This window comes from Ovis aries, chromosome 4, assembly GCF_016772045.2.
Source record: "Ovis aries strain OAR_USU_Benz2616 breed Rambouillet chromosome 4, ARS-UI_Ramb_v3.0, whole genome shotgun sequence".
Taxonomy (NCBI): Eukaryota; Metazoa; Chordata; class Mammalia; order Artiodactyla; family Bovidae; genus Ovis; species Ovis aries.
Window position 1 is genome coordinate 34,626,267 of NC_056057.1, and position 21,759 is coordinate 34,648,025.

The 21,759-nt window shown below is 38.8% G+C and overlaps 1 long non-coding RNA gene across 2 annotated transcripts; it reads left to right on the forward strand.

Annotated features, from left to right (window-relative positions):
- Window positions 1-50: 50 nt before the first annotated feature.
- Window positions 51-20,253, forward strand: LOC114114502 (uncharacterized). Of its 2 annotated transcripts, none has more exons than XR_009600476.1 (3): window positions 51-1,713; window positions 4,121-4,181; window positions 13,428-20,253. It is a non-coding gene; the product is annotated as an uncharacterized LOC114114502 (long non-coding RNA). The 2 variants fall into 2 exon arrangements; XR_006059618.2 differs by having other exon boundaries at window positions 51-1,004.
- The last annotated feature ends 1,506 nt before the right edge of the window (window positions 20,254-21,759 follow it).

A 21,759-nucleotide genomic window follows, 5' to 3' on the forward strand; every position in this document is an offset into this window, starting at 1 on the left:
CGCACGCTCCCCCGCCCGGCCTCTTCTCCCTGGGGTTGGCCCTGCGCGCCGGCTGTTGCGTCACTTCCGGCCAGGTCGGCGCGCCAAAAAGGGTCTCTGGATATTGGAGCTTCGGTCTCTCTCAGAGTAGGGGTTGTTGTCTGCTGTTTTCCTTACCTCACTCTAGGAAATTTAAGTACTGACTTCCCCGTTACAGATATTGTGTAGAAGAACCGTCTTTCTTCGGCGCAGCTGTGATCCTTTTGGCCCGGGGACCGTTGGCCCTCGCGAGTCGACTTTCGTAATTATCTAGGGCCACAGAACGGAGGGAACCGCCGTGTGGAACGGCTTGAGAGCGGGGTCTGGATGCAGAGGAAGGCCGGAAATTGTGTGTGTGGCTCTTCTGACTGGGTCCGCCCTGTAGACGTGTTACCTGTTGAGCCTGTGATGCAGTTCTTGGTGAAATGTATGCTCTGTGAGTGTAGGAAGATGGTGGTCTGCAATGCACAGTACGCCTTACAAAGCCCGGCCCTGACACGCTGGTTGCTCGTTACCCAGGGAGCTCTCAGGAAGGGAAATACTCGGCCCCGCTCCCATGGTCACGAACCTGCCAGAGAACCGCCCCGGCAGAAATTTTTGTTTTGAAAGAGTTTCGAAGATGAATGGTCGGAACCGTGTTACAACTCTTCTTGTGATTCTGACCTCATTTTATTTGTTTATAATAAACTGGTTTATTGTGCGCTGCTTTTCTCTCACTTCCCTGGTGGCTCAGATGGTAAAGCGTCTGCCTACAATGCAGGAGACCTGCAATCTCTGGGTCAGGAAGATCTCCTGGAGAAGGAAATGGCAACCCACTCCAGTATTCTTGTCTGGAAAATCCCATGGACGGAGGAACCTGGTAGGCTACAGCCCATGGGGTTGCAAAGAGTCGAACACGACTGAGCGACTTCACTTTGACTTCACTTTATCTCACTAGGGGGATGAGAGGAGTTCAGAAATGAGATTTGAGAAATTTCATGAGTCCAGTAAGTATGTGTAGACTCACACTACCTGGTCACAGTGGGAATGTGGTCAGCATCAGTTGTAAAGGTCAAACGAAGGCTGTCAAGATGGGAATATATACGTCTTGAATTGAACTTAACTAATCAAGTCAAGAATGCTTTCTTTTCCTCTATACTTTGCTTTTTTTTTTAAATTGTTTTATATAACTGGTTTCTCTTGAATACAAAATATAGTTGAAAGACTTCGTGGAAGTGACACTAATTCTTTGAAGAAAGGGGAAGAAACTGTACACAGAAATGAGTTTAGACAGATAAATGTTTGTTTAGATTTTAAGCCAAAGGTACAAAAGTTTTACCAGTAGTCCACATTATTTATTCTTTGGAATAACGTTCTCACTCATAAATGTCACATTTCATAAAAAAAAGTGGAAAACGAGAACCATCACACACTGATTAGAAGTGCTAAAATCCGAAACACCAAGTGCTGATGAGACTTTGGAATACTAAGGAACTCTCATTGATTGATTGAACGCAAAAATGGTACAGCCACTATGGGAATCTTTTTGGTGGCTTCTTACAGAGCAAAGCATATTCTTACCCTGTGATCATTAATTACTTCTCGATATTTACCCGGAATAGTTGAAACTTTATGTCCACATAAAAACCTGCATATGAATATTTATACCAACTTCGTTGTAACTGCCAAACTTACAGGCAACCAGGGTATGCTTCAGTAAGTAAATGGATAAACTGGTACATCCTGTACAATGGAATATTATTTAGTGCTGGAAAGAAATGAGCTATCCATGAAAAGACATAGGAATGCAGAGACATGGGGGAATCTTAAATGTATACTGCTAAATGAAAAAAGTCTTATCTGAAAAAGGCTACATATTGAATGATTCCAACTGTCTGACATTCTGGAAAGGGGGAAACTATGGAGTTAATAAAAGGATCAGTAGTTGCCAGGATTTGAGGCCAGAGGAAGTGAAATAGGCAGAGCACAAGAGGATTTTTTTTAAGGCAGCAATATGATTCTGTTTAATGCTATAGCAGTAGATATATTGTGTTATGCATCTATCAAAACCCATAAAATGTCTAACTCTTAGAATGTAGCAGTAGATACATCGTGTTATACATTTATCAAAACCCATAGAACATAACCTGTGGACTTCGGTTGTTAATGACATGTCAGTGTTGGTTCATCCTTTGCAATAAATGCACCATTCCCTTGGGGGATGTTAATAATGGGGGAGACTATTCTGAGTGAACTCCGGGAGTTGGTGATGGACAGGGAGGCCTGGCATGCTGCAGTTCATAGGGTAGTGAAGAGTCAGACATGACTGAGCGACTGAACTGAACATTCATGTATAGGGTAAGGACTGTATGGGAAGTGTCTGTACCTTCCCCTCAATTTTGCTGTGAATCTTAAGTGGTACTCCACAAAAATAAGGTCTAGTTTAAAAAAAAATACAAACTGAGTTTGGACAAGGTTAGATAACATTTTTTTGAGTGCTTATGTATCATTTAAATGATTTCCATATATTAAATGCATTTAACATTCCCAAGTGCCAAAGCTTCTGTATAGTTATTGTAAATTATTCCCATTTTGGACAAGGATCAAATAAGTGAAGGAATGTGTCCAAGGACACACAGCAAGTAAGTGGCAGAATAGAAGCCTCAGCTCCAAGCCCATACTCTGAACTACCCTCTTGCAGCTCATAAAGTAGATTTTGCAAGTCTTTTTGTAGTAAAAAAATTATTACAACCAGTTTCCAGATGCTTTACTAAACTGGAAGAAGGATATGTTTGATCATATTTAAAAAATAAGTGTCAGGAGCAGCATTTTATTGCCTCTAAGATTATTACCAATTTGTGGTAATCTCTGCATCCCCTGTGGTTATGGCAGGTATCAGTTTTTATTTTATTTTATTTTATTTATTTTTTTTTTTAGGTATCAGTTTTTAAATGGGTACATAACTGTAGATAACCACCACCATGAGGCAGGATCTTGTGGTACAGATGTTGAAGTCAGACCCAAGTGTGAATCTTGACTATATTGCTTAGCAGCAGATATGGTACTACACATCTCTAAGCTTCACTTGCTTTTGAAAAGTGGAGATAATAAAATCTACCAGAATGATGTTGGTAGAATGCTTTGCACAGAGCCTATCATATGTTTTAAGCACTTAAAAATGGAAAATAATAAACCTCTGAACCAGAAAAGCAATTAAATTACTGAAAGTAGAGTTCTAATGAGGTAATAATTATGTGTATAAAATTGTTAACATTATCATTTAGGAATTGGTTCTTAATTAGCTACATTTTCCACAAAGCATGACCATATCAGATTCCTCTTAGCTGAGGCATAAAACAGTGGTATCTAAATTATAATTGCTACCCATTCTCTCCTGAAAAATGTTAGGTAAGTCTGCATCCGGCTGTTAAATCCCTAAAAAGATCAAGTTCATCCTGGTAATTTTTCCTTTCTGGGCGAGTTTCCTTCATAACTACCTTTCCTCAAGGTCAGTTGGTATTGGAAAACAAGTGTATTTTAGCATCAGTTTAACCCATGACTTTAAAAGTAAATCTATAGTAGTAACATCTCTTTAACTTGCCTAATCAGTGTAAAATTATCCATAACATAATTTTAAACCTGGAGAAACTTTCTGTAATTAGAATTCTGGGTGTTTCATACCTCACTATTTAGTAGTACCTAGAGAATGCATGAGAGTTTTACTATTATCCTAGTATTTACCTAATTAGGAATGAAGTGTTTTGTAGAAAAATCTGGAGAAACAGTTTTTTTCACAAACAGAAGTTATTATGAAAGTATAGGACACATGGTATTTACTGTATTTGAAGTTATGATTAACTCTGTTGGACTCCAGATTTTTTATAACAGTTTTATGAACCTCATCAGCAATAGAATAATGATGAAATGACCTTTCCTTTTTGAAAGGTTGATAGGTTGGTATGTTAATATAAACGTGGTTCAAATACTGAGAGGCAAATTCTATTGTTTCATGATTATCTTGTGTTCTGGATGTCATGGTTCAGGAAAGAGATGTTTGCAATAACTTTTGTTTAAAGTAAATGAAAAATATTATTACTGAGTAGCCCATTTTCTTTCTACACAGTCTCTTGAATTCTGCTAATACAACTGATGTGTATACACTGGAAGACCTTCCAGAATTTCTGGTAAGCTGATGAGAATTCCTATGCTAATAGAGAAATGTCCCTAGCTAGGCCCACCCATCAGACCCTTCCAAGTCCTCTTCTGTCTCAGATTTTGTCGTCTAAGTCTTTCTGTGGGGCTTAGGGCCCTCCGTCTCATAACTCCTTCCTACCCTCCAGCTGTGTCAGTGTCTCATCTCTATACTTCTTTCAATCTCTCAGCCTGGTTACCACCACTCCATATCCTCTTCACTTCATTTTCTTTTACAGTAGGTCTTTACTGAGGCCTTTTAATGGAACATAAGCAAAAATTCATTCCTCTTCCGTTTAGCAGAATGGAGAACTTCGGATCCTCCTAGCAAATGAGAATAAAAGTTTTCATTCTGTTCTTGAAAATTCTGTGGGCAAAACAAAACAGAAACAGTTAAATTACTTTACTAAAACTAGGAGAGTGTTTGTACCCAGATTCAAATATCTGTTCCTTTATAGTCTGGCTTTGAAGGGAGAGGGACAATATATTGGCAAACCAATCAGCAGTTGCCAGTTTGGTAAATTCTAAAAAGGATACAAATGGAGTTCTCTGAAGGTGAACTTCATGTAGGGAGTTCCAGGTTGGGCTTTCTCAGGAGACGCTTCAGCAGGGACTGGAAAGTTGAGAAGGGGACAGGAGGGAGGAAGGCATCTGTCCAGCTAGTGTAGGAAAGAATGTATTTGTAAGGAAGCAGCTGGCCTATAACATTTACAAAATGGTGAGAGCACAGTGCTGGTAAGTAATAGATTTGGTCTCTCACAGATGTTAACTGAGTTTAACCCCCTTCCTCTGAGGCTGGAACTGGGCATGTGCCCAGAGGTGGCTGGACCATCTGCCACCTCTGCTTTGTCTTACAGCTTCAGTTTTCCAACACCTGGTACAGCACCTTAACAGACACTTAAAATGTTTGCTGAGTTCAGAGATACTTCTGTCTTAGACCTGAAGATCAGAAATCAGATCAGAAATCTAGCCATTTATGTTCTGTTCTGAACTTTTGTTCATACTGTTCATGTTATGCTCAAACTTCTTCAAACGAGGCTTCAGTATGTGAACCGAGAACTTCTAGATGTACAAGCTGGATTTAGAAAAGGCAGAGGAATCAGAGATCAAATTGCCAACATTTGTTGGATTATAGGGAAAGCAAGGGAAATCCAGAAAAACATTGGGTTCATTGACTGTGCTAAAGCTGTTGACTGTGTGGATCACAACAAATTGTGGAAAATTCTTAAAGAGATGGGAATACCAGACCATCTTACCCGTATCCTGAGAAACCTGTATGCAGGTCAGGAAGCAACAGTGAAAACCAGATATAGAACAACAGACTGGTTCCAAATTGGGAAAGAAGTACCATAAGGCTGTATGTTGAGTGAGAGTCACTCAGTCGTGTCTGACTCTTTGTGACTCCATGGACTGTACAGTCCACCGAATTCTCCAGGTCACAATACTGGAGTGGATAGCCATTCCTTTCTCCAGGGGATCTTCCCAACCCAGGGATCAAACCCAGGTCTTCCCGCATTGTAGGAAGATTCTTTACCAGCTGAGCCACAAGGGAAACCCAAGAATACTAGAGTGGGTAGCCTATCCCTTCTCCAGCAAATCTTCCCGACCCAGGAATTGAACCAAGGTTTCCTGCATTGCAGACGGATTCTTTACCAACTGAGCTATCAGGGAAGCATGTCACCCTGCTTATTTAACTTATATGCTGAGTATCATGTGAAATGGAGGGCTGGATGAATCACAAGCTGGAACCAAGATTTCCTGGAGAAGTAACAACCTCAGTTATACAGATTATATCACTTTAATGGCAGAAAGTGAAGAGGAACTACAGAGCCTCTTGATGAGGGTGAAAGGGGAGAGTGAAAAAGCTGACTTACAACTCAACATTCAAACAACTAAGATCATGACATCTGGATGGCAAGTAGATGGGGAAATAGTGGAAGCAGTAACAGATTTTATTTTCTTGGGCTCCAAAATCACTGTGGCTGGTGACTGCAGCCATGAAATGAAAAGACACTTTCTCCTTGAAAGGAAAGCTATGACAAACTTAGCATATTAAAAAGCAAAGACATCACTTTGCCAACAAAGGCCTGTATAGTCAAAGCTATGGTTTCTCCAGTAGTCATGTACAGATGTGAGAATTGGACCATGAAGTTCAGTTCAGTTCAGTTGCTCAGTCGTGTCAGACTCTTTGCGACCCCATGGATTGCAGCACACCAGGCTTCCCTGTCCACCACCAACTGCCGGAGTTTACTCAAACTCATGTCCATTGAGTTGGTGATGCTGTCCAGCCATCTCTTCCTCTGTTATCCCCCTCTCCTCCTGCCTTCAGTCTTTCCCATCATCAGAGTCTTTTCCAATGAGTCAGTTCTTCACATCAGGTGGCCAAAGTATTGGAGTTTCAGCTTAAGCATCAGTCCTTCCAATGAATACTCAGGACTGATTTCCTTTAGGATGGACTGATTGGAGCTCCTTGCTGTCCAAGGGACCCTCAAGAGTCTTCTCCAACACCACAGTTCAAAAGCATTAATTCTTCAGCACTCAGCTTTCTTAATAGTCCAGTTCTCACATCCACACATGACTACTGGAAAAGCCATAGCTTTGACTAGATGACCTTTTGTTGGCAAAGTAATGTCTCTGCTTTTTAATATTCTGTCTAGGTTGGTCATAACTTTTCTTCCAAGGAGCAAGCATCTTTTAATTTCATGGCTGTAGTCACCATCTGCAGTGATTTTGGAGCCCAAAAAGATAAAATCAGTCTCTGTTTCCACTGTTTCCCCATCTATTTGCCATGAAGTGATGGGACCAGATGCCATGTTCTTAGCTTTCTGAATGTTGAGCTTTAAGACAACTTTTTCACTCTCCTCTCTCACTTTCATCAAGAGGCTCTTCAGTTCTTTGCTTTCTGCCATAAGTGTGGTGTCATCTGCATATCTGAGGTTATTGATATTTCTCCCGGCAATCTTGATTCCAGCTTGTGCTTCCTCCAGCCCAGCGTTTCTAATGATGTACTCTGCATACAAGTTAAATAAGCAGCGTGACAATATACAGCCTGACATACTCCTTTCCTGATTTGGAACCAATCTGTTGTTCCATGTCCAGTTCTAACTGTTGCTTCCTGACCTGTATATAAGTTTCTCAAGAGGCAGGCCAGGTGGTCTGATATTCCCATCTCTTTCAGAATTTTCCACAGTTTGTTGTGATCCACACAGTCAAAGGCTTTGGCATAGTCAATAAAGCAAAAATAGATGTTTTTCTGGAATTCTGTCGCTTTTTCCATGATCCAGCAGATGTTGGCAATTTGATCTCTGGTTCCCCTGCCTTTTCTAAATCTAGCTTGACTGTGAAGGCTGAGTGCTAAAGAATTGATGCTTTTAAGCTGTGGTGCTGAAGAAGACTCTTGAGAACCCCTTGGACTACAAGGACATCAAACCAGTCAATCCTAAAGGAAATCAACCCTGAATATTCACTGGAAGGATTCAGCTGAAGCTGAATCTCCGATGCTTTGGCCATCTGATGCAAAGAGCTGACTTATTGGAAATAAGACCCTAATACTGGGAAAGACTGAAGGCAAAAGAAGAAGGGGGCAGCAGAGGGTGAGATGGTTAGATAGCATCACCATCTCAATGGGCATTAATCTGAGCAAACTCCAGGAGTTAGCAAAGGACAGGGAAGCCTGGTGTACTACATTCCAAGGGATCATAGAGTCAGACACTTAGTGACTGAACAACAACAATTCTTTGGAGGGAGAGCTCAGTCTTTTTTCATATAGTGTCCCTACTTGCACAACTCTGGAATGAACCAAGCAAATGTTACCTTTATAATTACTCTACTTAGAAGGAGGTTATTTGAACATATCACATGTTCAGCATTATTCTAAACTTTGTTACCCAAATCTTGTCCATCTAGTTGCAGCATTTCAAGGATAGGAGTGTTCCATTTTAACCAGCAGATGTCCTTATTGTTCAGCAAGATTTATTTTTTTTCCCTTTCCAGACCAGTAGCTACAAGAGTAGATGGGAATTCTGTGGCTTGAATTCGTTAGTGATAAGCTGTGGTAAACAATTGACAAGCCTCAAGAATATTGAAACCAAAGGGATTATGCTTTGAAATTCCAGTGTGAAAGGCCCTCTAACATTTAACGACTAATTGATTAATTCTTTGCTCTTTTATTCGATGTATATCTAATTCCCTTGCACAGAATGTGCAATGACAGAAAGAAACAGGGAATTTGTGTTACCTTTGTAGCTTTCAAGAGTTTGCATGTTTGTGATACATCCATTCCTTCCTTTCATTGAGCAGACCTTCACGAGCCTGTCCTTTGTGTTGAGCCCTATGCAAGGCATAGGGAACAGAAACGGGGCAGAGATCGAGAGACAAAGTATTAAGGAGCTTACAAAATACTAGTTTTTTTTTTTTTCAATGTGTCTTGGTACAAAACAAATTTACTAAATTATTTCAGTTGCTCATGGAACTTGCTCATAATTACCAACGTAATGAAAGTTCAGTTCAGTTCAGTTCAGTTCAGTCACTCAGTTGTGTCCGACTCTTTGCAACCCCATGAATCACAGCACGCCAGGCCTCTCTATCCATCACCATCTCCCGGAGTTCACTCAGACTCACGTCCATCGAGTCAGTGATGCCATCCAGCCATCTCATCCTCTGTCGTCCCCTTCTCCTCCTGCCCCCAATCCCTCCCAGCATCAGAGTCTTTTCCAATGAGTCAACTCTTCTCATGAGGTGGCCAAAGTACTGGAGCTTCAGCTTTAGCATCATTCCTTCCAAAGAAATCCCAGGGCTGATCTCCTTCAGAATGGACTAGTTGGATCTCCTTGCAGTCCAAGGGACTCTCAAGAGTCTTCTCCAACACCACTGTTCAAAAGCATCAATTCTTCGGTGCTCAGCCTTCTTTACAGTCCAACTCTCACATCCATACATGACCACAGGAAAAACCATAGCCTTGACTAGATGGACTTTAGTTGGCAAAGTAATGTCTGTGCTTTTGAACATGCCATCTAGGTTGGTCATAACTTTTCTTCCAAGGAGTAAGCGTCTTTTAATTTCATGGCTGCAGTCACCATCTGCAGTGATTTTGGAGTCCCCCAAAATAAAGTCTGACTCTGTTTCCACTGTTTCCCCATCTATTTCCGATGAAGTGATGGGACCGGATGTCATGATCTTCGTTTTCTGAATGTTGAGCTTTAAGCCAACTTTTTTGCTCTCCTCTTTCAGTTTCATCAAGAGGCTTTTTAGCTTCTCTTCACCTTCTGCCATAAGAGTGGTATCATCTGCATATCTGAGGTTATTGATATTTCTCCCGGCAATATTAATTCCAGCTTGTGTTTCTTCTAGTCCAGCGTTTCTCATGATGTACTCTGCGTATAAGTTAAATAAGCAGGGTGACAATATACAGCCTTGACATACTCCTTTTCCTATTTGGAACCAGTGTGTTGTTCCATGTCCAGTACTAACTGTTGCTTCCTGACCTGCATACAGATTTCTCAAGAGGCAGGTCAGGTGGTCTGATATTCCCGTCTCTTTCAGAATTTTCCACATTTTATTGTGATCCACACAGTCAAAGGCTTTGGCAGAGTCAATAAAGAAGAAATAGATGTTTTCTGGAACTCTCATGCTTTTTCCATGATCCAGCAGATGTTGGCAATTTCATCTCTGGTTCCTCTGCCTTTTCTAAAACCAGCTTGAACATCAGGAGTTCACGGTTCACGTATTGCTAAAGCCTGGCTTGGAGAATTTTGAGCATTACTTTACTAGCATGTGAGATGAGTGCAATTGTGCAGTAGTTTGAGCATTCTTTGGCATTGCCGTTCTTTGGGATTGAATGAAAACTGAGCTTTTCCAGTCCTGTGGCCACAGCTGAGTTTTCCCAATTTGCTGGCATACTGAGTGCAGCACTTTCACAGCATCATCTTTCAGGATTTGAAACAGCTCAACTGGAATTCTATCACTTCCACTAGCTTTGTTCATAGTGATGCTTTCTAAGGCCCACTTGACTTCATATTCCAAGATGTCTGGCTCTAGATTAGTGATCACATCATCATGATTATCTGGGTCGTGAAGGTCTTTTTTGTACAGTTCTTCTGTGTATTCTTGCTGCCTCTTCTTAATATCTTCTGCTTCTGTTAAGTCCATACCATTTCTGTCCTTTATCGAGCCCATCTTTGCATGAAATGTTCCCTTGGTATCTCTAATTTTCTTGAAGAGATCTCTAGTCTTTCCCATTCTTTTGTTTTCCTCTATTTCTTTGCATTGATCACTGAGGAAGGCTTTCTTATCTCTCCTTGCTATTCTTTGGAACTCTGAATTCAGATGCTTATATCTTTCCTTTTCTCCTTTTCTTTTTGCCTCTCTTCTTTTCATAGCTATTTGTAAGGCCTCCCCAGACAGCCATTTTACTTTTTTGCATTTCTTTTCCATGGGGATGGTCTTGATCCCTGTCTCCTGTACAATGTCATGAACCTCCATCCATAGTTCATCAGGCACTCTATCTATCAGATCTAGGCCCTTAAATCTATTTCTCACTTCCACTGTAAAATCATAAGGGATTTGATTTAAGTCATACCTGAATGGTCTAGCGGTTTTCCCTACTTTCTTCAATGTAAGTCTGAATTTGGCAATAAGGAGTTCATGATCTGAGCCACAGTCAGCTCCTGGTCTTGTTTTTGTTGACTGTATACAGCTTCTCCATCTTTGACTGCAAAGAATATAATCAAGCTGATTTCGGTGTTGACCATCTGGTGATATCCATGTGTAGAGTCTTCTCTTGTGTTGTTGGAAGAGGGTGTTTGCTATGACTAGTGCATTTTCTTGGCAAAACTCTATTAGTCTTTGCCCTGCTTCATTCCGCATTCCAAGGCCAAATTTGTCTGTTACTCCAGGTGTTTCTTGACTTCCTACTTTTGCATTCCAGTCCCCTATAATGAAAAGGACATCTTTTTTGGGTGTTAATTCTAAAAGGTCTTGTAGGTCTTCATAAAACCGTTCATCTTCAGCTTTTTCAGCGTTACTGGCTGGGGCATAGACTAGGATAACTGTGATATTGAATGTTTGCCTTGGAGATGAACAGAGATCATTCTGTCATTTTTAAGACTGCATCCAATACTGCATTTCGGACTCTTTTGTTGACCATAATGGCTACTCCATTTCTTCTGAGGGATTCCTGCCCACAGTAGTAGATATAATAGTCATCTGAGTTAAATTCACCCATTCCAGTCCATTTTAGTTCGCTGATTCCTAGAATGTCAATGTTCACCCTTGCCATCTCTTGTTTAACCACTTCCAATTTGCCTTGATTCATGGACCTGACATTCCAGATTCCTATGCAATATTGCTCTTTACAGCATCGCACCTTGCTTCTATCACCAGTCACAGCCACAGCTGGGTATTGTTTTGCTTTGGCTTCATCCCTTCATTCTTTCTGGAGTTATTTCTCCACTGATCTCCAATAGCATATTGGGCACCTAATGACCTGGGGAGTTCCTCTTTTGGTATCCTATCATTTTGCCTTTTCATACTGTTCATGGGGTTCTCAAGGCAAGAATGCTGAAGTGGCTTGCCATTCCCTTCTCCAGTGGACCACATTCTGTCAGACCTCTCCACCGTGACCCACCTGTCTTGGGTTGCCCTGCAGGCATGGCTTGGTTTCATTGAGTTAGACAAGGCTGTGGTCCTAGTGTGATTAGATTGACTGGTTTTCTGTGAGTATGGAAATCACTTGGTTTCCTCAGATTGCTCTAAATTGCAGATATTAGGAAAGATGGACCGTTCTTCATTGGTCTTGCTTAGTCAAAGCACTCTGAAAAATATCTGACCAATAGTAGATTTTCAGAAGTGTCAGATATTATTATTTGTATTTACCCATCATAACAGCAAAGGATAAAAAGCAGGAAAAGAGAATTTTTGCCTTATTTGAATGTTGAGTAGGATTTGTTAGGACAACAACCCTATTTCAATGAATACCTTTTAAAACTTTGTATTTCATAAAGGCAGTCTATTGCTGAAAGGTATGAAAAGGGATATTTTAAGTTCCATTGTTCTAAGCCTTTGTTTTTTTTTAAACTCCTTGGAAATTGGTCTGTTTTCATGTTTCTGGGCAAAGTGTTTCAAGCACTAGAAAAAGTGATATGGCTTCTTACTTAAGGGTTCACTGGATACCCTTAATATACATGTAACAGGGATACAGCATGCTTGGGGCTGGTGCACGGTGATGACCCAGAGAGATGTAATGGGGAGGGAGGTGGGAGGGGGGTTCATGTTTGGGAACGCATATACACCCGTGCTGGATTCATGTCAATGTATGGCAAAAACCAATACAGTATTGTAAAGTAAAATAAAGTAAAAATAAAAATTAAAAAAAATATATACATGTAACAGAAATATATAGATACATGCAAGCTAAAGGGTTTCCTTGACCTGAAATTGTTACAGGCAAAGTCTAAACCCAATAGGAAATACTATTTCTTCAGCTATTTCTTTCTGCAATTACCTGAACTATCAGTCTAGTCTTATAATATGTACTTAAGAGAATCTATATTAGATATATATATTTAAAATTTACTTTATTGACATATAGTTGATTTACAATGTTGTATTATTTCTGCTGTATTTCTGTTGTATATTTCAGCAAAATGATTCACACATTCTTTTTCATATTCTTTTCCATTATGGTTTATTGCAAGATGTTGAATATAGTTTCCTGTGCTATATAGTGTCCTACTCTTGGTGACCCTATGGACTGTAGCCTGCTAGGCTCCTCTGTCCATGCTATACAGTAGAACTTTTTTTATTCATTCAATTAATAATAGTTTGCATTTGCTAATCCCCAAATCTCAATCTTTTCCCCACTTCCCCTCTCCCCTTTGGTGAACACAAATCTGTTCTCTATGTCTGTGAATCTGTTTCTGTTTCATAAAGAATGTCTACCTTATATTAAATACACCATAGTAAATTAAATTCCAGAGCATAATAATATTTATTATAACAACTGCACCTTAAGTGGACAGACCTGATGAAGACATGTAATATATAATAGTTAATTTGATGAAATTGGGAATAACAGGATTATGTGTTCAGACTTGAGAATATTATTATTATATATAACCATATAATTGTAGCCACTACAGCTGTATTATGTTTATTTTAGCAAACCTAGGGTAAAAAAGGTATGTGGCTGCAGCAGGAGAGTATCACTAAAATCTTTTTCCTGTGTCTGTGTTTCTTACCAGAAGTTTACATTTATGCTGAATTTTGGTCTGTGTTGGTTCAACCTGGTGTAGCAAGACATAAGGTTCTTACAGCCATTGTCCAGAGGTAAAAATCCTTTTTCTATTTCGACTGTAATTGGATAAGCTCATTTTTGTTGAACAGGAGCCCATTTTCAGACACTGCAAAAGATACTGCAGTCTTTTTTTTTTTTCCTTTGCCAAAGAGCCATGTGCTGTGGAGTCATTCTCTGTTGAGAACACTCTTGATCATGAGTCTGTAATAAATTTTCACACGAGTCTCGGCTGAGAAGGAACCCATGCTGCTTTACCATTGTAGAACAACTGTGGGAGGAAAATATGATATAATGGTGTCTCATATATAATGTTATAAATAGCTATGTCATTTGAAAAGATCATAGTAGGTACAGTATAAGCAGTATGTCTCTTGCAATGGGTAAAAATGAAAATAAACCTATAATTTCCTGCTTTTAGACCTTTCTTACGTCTCTCCTTACTGCAACTACACTTTTATAAAGTAATAAATCAAATTAAGCATTTAGAAATTAGATTTCCCTAGCATAGGAGGCTTATACCTGAAGGTAGAATAAAATAAGTGACCAGAGTTTTCCTACCATTTTCATATTCACTTGGTAGGAAAATCTGATATTATATAGCTATTTTATTTTTATTAAATTTAAAGTAAAAATCAACATAGTTGATTTAACTTCTTTTTATTATTATTTAAACAAAAAGTTAAATTCAAGTCAATGAACTTTTTTAAAGTCATAGATTATACACTATGGGTTTGCAGTGAGTAAGTCTGTCATTTCCTTGGCAACAGGCCTTCAACCTTCTCAGACTCTTAAGAGCGATTCGTTCTACCCCCTCTTCAACAAATGACCTTTTACCAGAGACTTTTAAGCATTAACTTCCTTGATAACCTGCTGCCCCTACCCTGCCCCTGCTTATGTGCTCATCCGAGCTCATCCTAAACTCCTTTCCTCCAATCCTACAGATGTTCCTTCTCTTATTCAAGGCTAATCCATTCTTTTGTGCTTTATGATCTCATCTCCCTCCTGGGACTATGCTTATTCTTTCTTTTATGTTTTCAACCATTTTAGTCTAGCTTGTGCCTCCAACATGCCCCTGAAAATCAGTAACAGCCTCCACATTGCTAAATCCCATGAAAATATTCTATCATTTAGTTTAATTTTCAGCAGCATTTGCTCCTGAAATGACTGCATTGTTCTTTGAGTACTCCTCTTTTATTGACTTTGACATAAAATACTCTGAAATTCCTGCTACCTCTCAGTTTGCTTCTTAGCTGGCTTGGCTCCTAAATTTCAGAGGTCTTCACAGTGACCTCTAAGGCCTACATTTCTTCCTCACACTATCCTCTCCCTAGGTGGCTATGCATTCCCAGTGGCTACAGTTGCTCTCTATACACTGATGACTCCTAAATTTATAACTCTGCTAATCTGTTATTCAAATGCCTTTTTTTTTTTTGATGTGGTACTTGGCTTAAAGCGTGGAAGGCTTATAATGTAGAAAATTGCATTTTCTAAAGATGGCTGTAATAGTATTTCCTATCCAAAATGTTCTTCATACAATACAACTTGCCACTCCTTTCATTAAGAGACGGAGCTGCGTGACTCCTCCCTTTGACACTGGACAGGTTTTGTGGCTACTTTTTTGTGTGTGTTAAAACATAGCTTTTATTTCATCAGACATTTTATGCTTTTTCCTTAGTCTCTAATTGTCCTCCCACTGTTGTGTGACTTCTTTAACCGATAAAGTATGCAGAAAGTGGTGCTATGTGACTTCTAAAGATAGATTATAAAAGGCCTATCAGCCAACAAGTATTCAGCCATCATATATGCAGTCCAGTTGCCATAGAGTGATAAAGCCCAAACTAGCCCAGATAAACCACATAGAGAAGTACTGAGAACATAAAAAATGAAGGATGATTGGAGAGCCCCCAGCTGCTCCAGCTTCCCCTCCTAACTAGTTATCTATTGCTGTGTAACAAATTAATTACCCCCAAAATGTAGTGTCTTAAAACAGCAAGCATTTATTCTCTCCCAGTTTCTATGGATCAGGAATTCAAGAGTGGCTTAGATGGGTGATTTTCTTAGGGATTCTCATGAGGTTGATATAAAGATGTTGACTGGGGCTTCAGTCCTCTGAAGGCTTGACTGAGACTAAAAGATCTAGTTCCAGGCAAAAGACTTCATTCCTGGCTGTTGGCTGGAGGCTTCAATTCCTACCATATGGACCTTTCCATAGAGCTGCTTAAGTGTCCTCAAGCACAGGCCAACTGGCTTCCTGAAGAGCAAGTGATCCAAGAGTGAGGAAGCTGCAATGCTTTTAATGACCTAATTTCAGAGGTTACACATTGTCGCTTCTATTTTGTTCCATTTATTAGAAGTGAGGCACTAAGGTAAACCCACACGTAAGGGGATAAAGATTGGGCTCTACCTTTTGAAGGAATCTGTGGGCACCTTCCCACCATTATCTGACTGCAAAGGCATGCAACACCCGTAAGATGGAGCTGCATATCCCAACCTTTCCTAGAATTCTGATCCATAGAAGCTATGAGTAATAATAAAATGATTACTGTTGTTTGAAGCTTCAAAATCCTTTTTCTTTTCCTTCATATTCTTGGCCCTTAAAGATCAAAGTATTGTCTCATGTAAATTTATAAAAATCCATTCAAAAATTTAATTGACTTCTTTGTTCTTACCTGTATGCCTATTCTTCCTCTGAATCAGAGCATGGAAAACTATCAAAGCTGCCTTTATGGTAAGGGAAAGATTAACAGGTGCAAGACAGTGCAGGAAGGAATAGCAACCCACTAATAGTGCAAAGATATGATTATACTGAGGGATAATTAACATTGATTTATATATTGATAGTAAGTGGTATTTGATTTTACCTATGAATAAAAGTTTGCACAAAGTATGTGTATATGTTATAGTTAATTGTCTTTTTATCTATTTATTTGTGATAGATTTTGAAATTTGGGGGATGTGGAATGGATACCCAGGACCAGAATTCCAATTTGCACAGTTGTACCATAGGAAATAGAGACTGAAGGAAAAATGTACCTGGGAATTACCAGTATTTTCAGGAGACAGGCAACTCAACAGTGCATTCCAAAGACTACAGAGATGCCTCTGGGTTTTAAAAGGCTGGAAGTAGAGTATCCACCTGACTCCTTTCCAGTGACAAGAAGATAAGATAGTAGCATGAGGCACGGAAGTGTTGGTAGAGCACAATTCAGAGATATTGAGTCCTTTCACAGAAGATTAAGGATTAAAAAGATTAGGATTTTGAAAATTCTATATGTTAGAAACTAAAAAAGTGTTATATGTTGTTACTTTCAACATATTTTAAAATATAGCCATTGCAAGCACTTGCAAGCCATGGTGGTGCAGATAAGGAATGTTGATGCAATAGATATTCCCATATTTGTTATATTACTAATAATATGAAATATTCATAGAACTTACCTGAATTCTACACATCATTAATCAATAACAAAGAGGTTACCTGAATCTAAAATCCCGCCAGTAGCTCATAGAGGGCAAAGTCATGTTTTGCGTTTCATGGTTGGCCAGACATTTGAACGGCTCTTCTCCCACAGCTTACATCAGAAGGGCGAGAGTAACTTGTTCCAGGAATTTTTTTTCTAAGAGAGCCTTCTTTTATTGTACCTCGTTAACATCTGGAAAATGACACATGGAGACTCAGATAATGCTTCCTGATAACTCTTGCTTTATGTTTATTTGGTTCTAAAGAAACTTTCTCCGTGAGAACTTCTGCTGGTGATGAGGCCTATTCAGCAACGAATTATTTTGTAATCAGGCATGTTGCAATCTGTCATAAGTGCAGTTGTCCATCTGCTGTGTCAATTCCACTGACATTATAAACTATAGTCCATTTGGACTCATTTGCAAAGACAGAAATTGGCTAGTTCATCCTGTTTACTGATGTCTCAGTGTCAGTATGCAAAATGTGGCTAAGAAGAAATTTGGCGAAATTCTTAAAATCTGTGATGGATACATTTAGCCTACATTTCTGTTAAGAAAGTGATTCATACTTCATATCTATTTCCAGTAGCTAAAACTAACACTATGTTATGCCTAATTGAAAGCTCTCTCAAATTGCTAACTTTATAGTTGCTATAAGTAGCGCAATTAGGAAGTCTATACTGATTTTTTCTTTTTAAAAAAACCATGTATTTTCAACCATGGTTTATCCTGCTCCTAGCACCCTTGTTTTCTTAAAAGTTACAGACTTTAAAAGGAGCTGTGATACTTGCAGCTTTGTTGTTCTTTCTCAAGATTGCATTGGTTATTCAGGGTTTTTGTGCATCCATACAAATTTTAGGTTTATTTGTTCTAGCTCTGTGAAAAATGCCATGAGTATTTTGGTAGGAATTGCATTAAATCTGTAGATTGCTGTGTGTAGTATGGAAATTTTAACGATTAACTGTTTGAATCTATGAGCACAGTGTATTTTCCCATTTGTGTCATCTTTAATTTTATCAATTGCCTTGTAGTTTTCAGAGTGTAAGTCTTTCACCTCCTTGATTAAATGTATTCTTTTTGATGCAATTGCAGATGGGTTTTCTTAATTTCTCTATCAGATAGTATTTTTAAAGTTCTTCTTTCTTCTTGTTTATTTTTTTGTCTTCCATCATGGAGATGTTCTTAAAATACCTGGCCTTTTCAATTTTGCTTTCCTCAGGGTATATGCCTAGGAGTGGTATTGCTGGGTCATATCGTGGTTTTATCTCCATACCATCTTCCATAGTGGCTGTATCAATTTACATTCCCACCAAGAGCTCAAAGAGGGTTCCTTTTTCTCCATATCCTCTCCAGCATTTATTGTGAACTTTTTGATGATGGCCATTCTGACTGGAGTGAGATGATATCTCATTGTAGTTTTGATTTGCATTTCTCTAATAAGAGCAATATTGAGCACATTACCATGTGTAAAATAGATAGGCAATGGGAATTTGCTGTATGTCTCAGGGAATTCAAACAGGGGCTCTGTATCAACCTAGAGGGATGGGATGGGGAGGGAGACGGGAGGGAGGTTCAAGAGGGAGGGGACATATATATACCTATGGCAGATTCATGTTGATATTTGACAGAAAACAACAAAATTATGTGAAGTAATTATCCTTCAATTAAAAAATAAATAAATTTAAAAAGAAAAAAAAATGCCTGGCCTTCCTTGGTTGTCTGTCTCACGAGAGTGAGGCACTGAAAACCTATGTTTAGAAGCTATGGAGAGGAAGTGGAGGGAGAGATTGTTGACTAATAGATTTTACTGTAGAATTTAGGGTTAATCTGTCCAGGCTTGGTCAGTTTTTTAAATTTAATTTTTATTGTATATTGGAGTATGGTTGACTTACAATGTTGTATTAGTTTCCAGTGTACAGCAAAATGAGTCATTTATACATATACATATATTTATTCTTTTTCAGATTGTTTTTCCATATAGTTTATTATAGAATATTGAGCAGAGTTCCTTATGCTATACAGTAGGTCCTGGTTGATTTTCTATTTTATATATAGCAGTATATATATGTGGTAGCGTGGTTGTTAGTGTATAGAAATGGAACAGATTTTTGTGTATTTTGTATCCTGTAACTTTACTGAATTCATTTATTAGTTCTAGTAGTTTACTGTGAAATCTTTAGTTTTTTCTATATATAGTTTCATTTCATCTGAAAATAGTGACAGTTTTACTTCTTCCTTTATTTCGAACTATACCACAAAGGTATAATAATCAAAATAATATGGTACTGATACAAAAACAGACACATAGATCAATGATGAAATAGAGAGTTCAGAAATAAATCCACACTTACATGGTCAATTAATCTTGCCTCAAAGGAGGCAAGAATATACAGTGGGGAGAAGACAGTATCTTTAATAAATGGTGTTGCTAAAGTTAGAGAGCTACTTGCAAAAGAATGAAACTAGACAATTTTCTTACACTGTATAAAAAAATAAACTCAAAATGGATTAAAGACTTAAATGTAAGGTCTGAAACCATAAGACTACTAGAAGAAAACATAGGCAGGATGCTCTTTGACATTGGTCTTAGCAATATTTTTTTGGATCTGTCTCATCAGGAAAGGGCAACAAAAGAAAAATAAACAAACAGGACCTTGTCCAACAACAAAGCTTCTGCTCATTGAAGATAGCAATCAACAAAATGAAATGGCAACCTGCCAAATGGGAGAAGATATTTGCAAATGATATGTGTAATGAGGGGTTAATATCCAAAATATATAAAGAATGCATACAGTGCCATATCAAAAAACCCAAACAATCTGATTTAAAAATGGACAGAGGCCCTGAATAGACACTTTTCCAAAGAAGACATGCAGATGGCCAACAGGCAGATGAAAAGTTGAAGAACATCACTAATCATCAGTTCAGTTCAGTTCAGTCGCTCAGTCGTGTCCGACTCTTTGCGACCCCATGAATTGCAGCACGCTAGGCCTCCCTGTCCATCACCAACTCCTGGAGTTCACTCAGACTCACGTCCATCGAGTCAGTGATGCCATCCAGCCATCTCATCCTCTGTCGTCCCCTTCTCCTCCTACCCCCAATCCCTCCCAGCATCAGAGGCTTTTTGAAAGAGTCAACTCTTCGCATGAGGTGGCCAAAGTACTGGAGTTTCAGCATCATTCCTTCCAAAGAACACTAATCATCAGGGAAATGCAAATCAGAACCACACTGAGATATCAGTGTGAGATATCACCTCACACCTATCAGAATGGCTGTTATCAAAAAAGACAAGAAAAAACAAATGTTGGTGAGAATGTAGAGAAAAAAAGAAGTCTTGTGCACTATTGGAGTGAATGTAAATTGGTACAGCCATTATGGAAAAACAATATGGAAGTTCCTCAAAAAATTAAAAAATCAATAGAAGTACTATATAATCCAGTAATTCCACTCCGGGTATTTATCCAATGAAAATGAAACACTAATTTGAAAAGATATATGCACCCAGTGGGGCTTTCCTGGTAGCTCAGCTGGTAAAGAATCTGCCTGCAATGCAGGAGACCACAGTTCACTTCTGGGGTCAGGAAGATTCCCTGGAGAAGGGATAGGTTACTCCAGTATTCTTGGGCTTTCCTGGTGGCTCAGTTGGTAAAGAATCTGCCTGCAAAGTGGGAGACCTAGGTTCGATCCCTGGGTTGGGAAGATCCCCTGGAGGAGGGCACGGCAACCCACTCCATGCCTGGAGAATCCCCATGGACAGAGGAGCCTGGTGGGCTGCGTTCCATGGGGTTGCAAAGAGTCGGAAATGAATGAGCAACTAAGCACAGCACAGCACATGCACCCAATGTTCACTACAGCATTATTTACAGTAGCCAAGATATGGAAGCAAGCTAAGTGTCCACTGATGGATGTATGGATAAAGAAGATGTGTATATATATATATATATAAAACACATGTATATATGTATGTGTATAAGCATATATGCTTTATATATGTAAAATATTACTTAACCATAAAAGAGAATGAAATCTTGCCATCTGTCACAACATGAATGGACCTAGAGGGTATTATGCTAAGTGAAATAAGTCAGACATTGAAAGACAAATAAATACCTATGATCTTTCATATGCAAAATCTAAAAAACAAACAAGCAATCATAACAAAATAGAAACAGACTTATTGATACAGAGAGTAAACTAATAGTTGCCAGAATGGAAGAGGTGGGAGGATGGGTGAAATAACTAAAAGGGGAATAAGAAGTACAAAATTCCAGTTATAAGTAAATCATCATAATGTACAACACAGGAAATATGGTCAATAATAGTGTAATAGCTTTGCATGGTGACAACTTATAACTAGACTGATAGTGGTGACCATTTCATAAGGTATAATAATATTGAATCACTATTTTATATACCTGAAACTAATAAATATTGTAAGGCAGTTATACTTTACTAAGAAAAAGAAAAATTGCTGGCATATATTTTAACTTGCATTGCACATCTCCAAATAAATAGTGTTTCTATATTTCAGAAATAAATAATAAAGCAAAAAGGAGCTTTGGCAGTCCTCACATGTCAGCTAGGGTCTTTTGTTTCCTATATAACAAAAAATCAGTGTTAGATTGCCTCAAATGCCCAATTCCAAAATCTGGTTACATTCAAAGCTTTCCATAGTCTTCTGCAGGTTCTCAGTTTTATGCTATCATGGTTCACTCTTCCTCTAATTCTAGAATTTATTTTACCTTGAAGAATCTAGTCTCTTTACCAGTTGTCACTGCTGCTGCTGCTGCTAAGTTGCTTCAGTCGTGTCTGACTCTGTG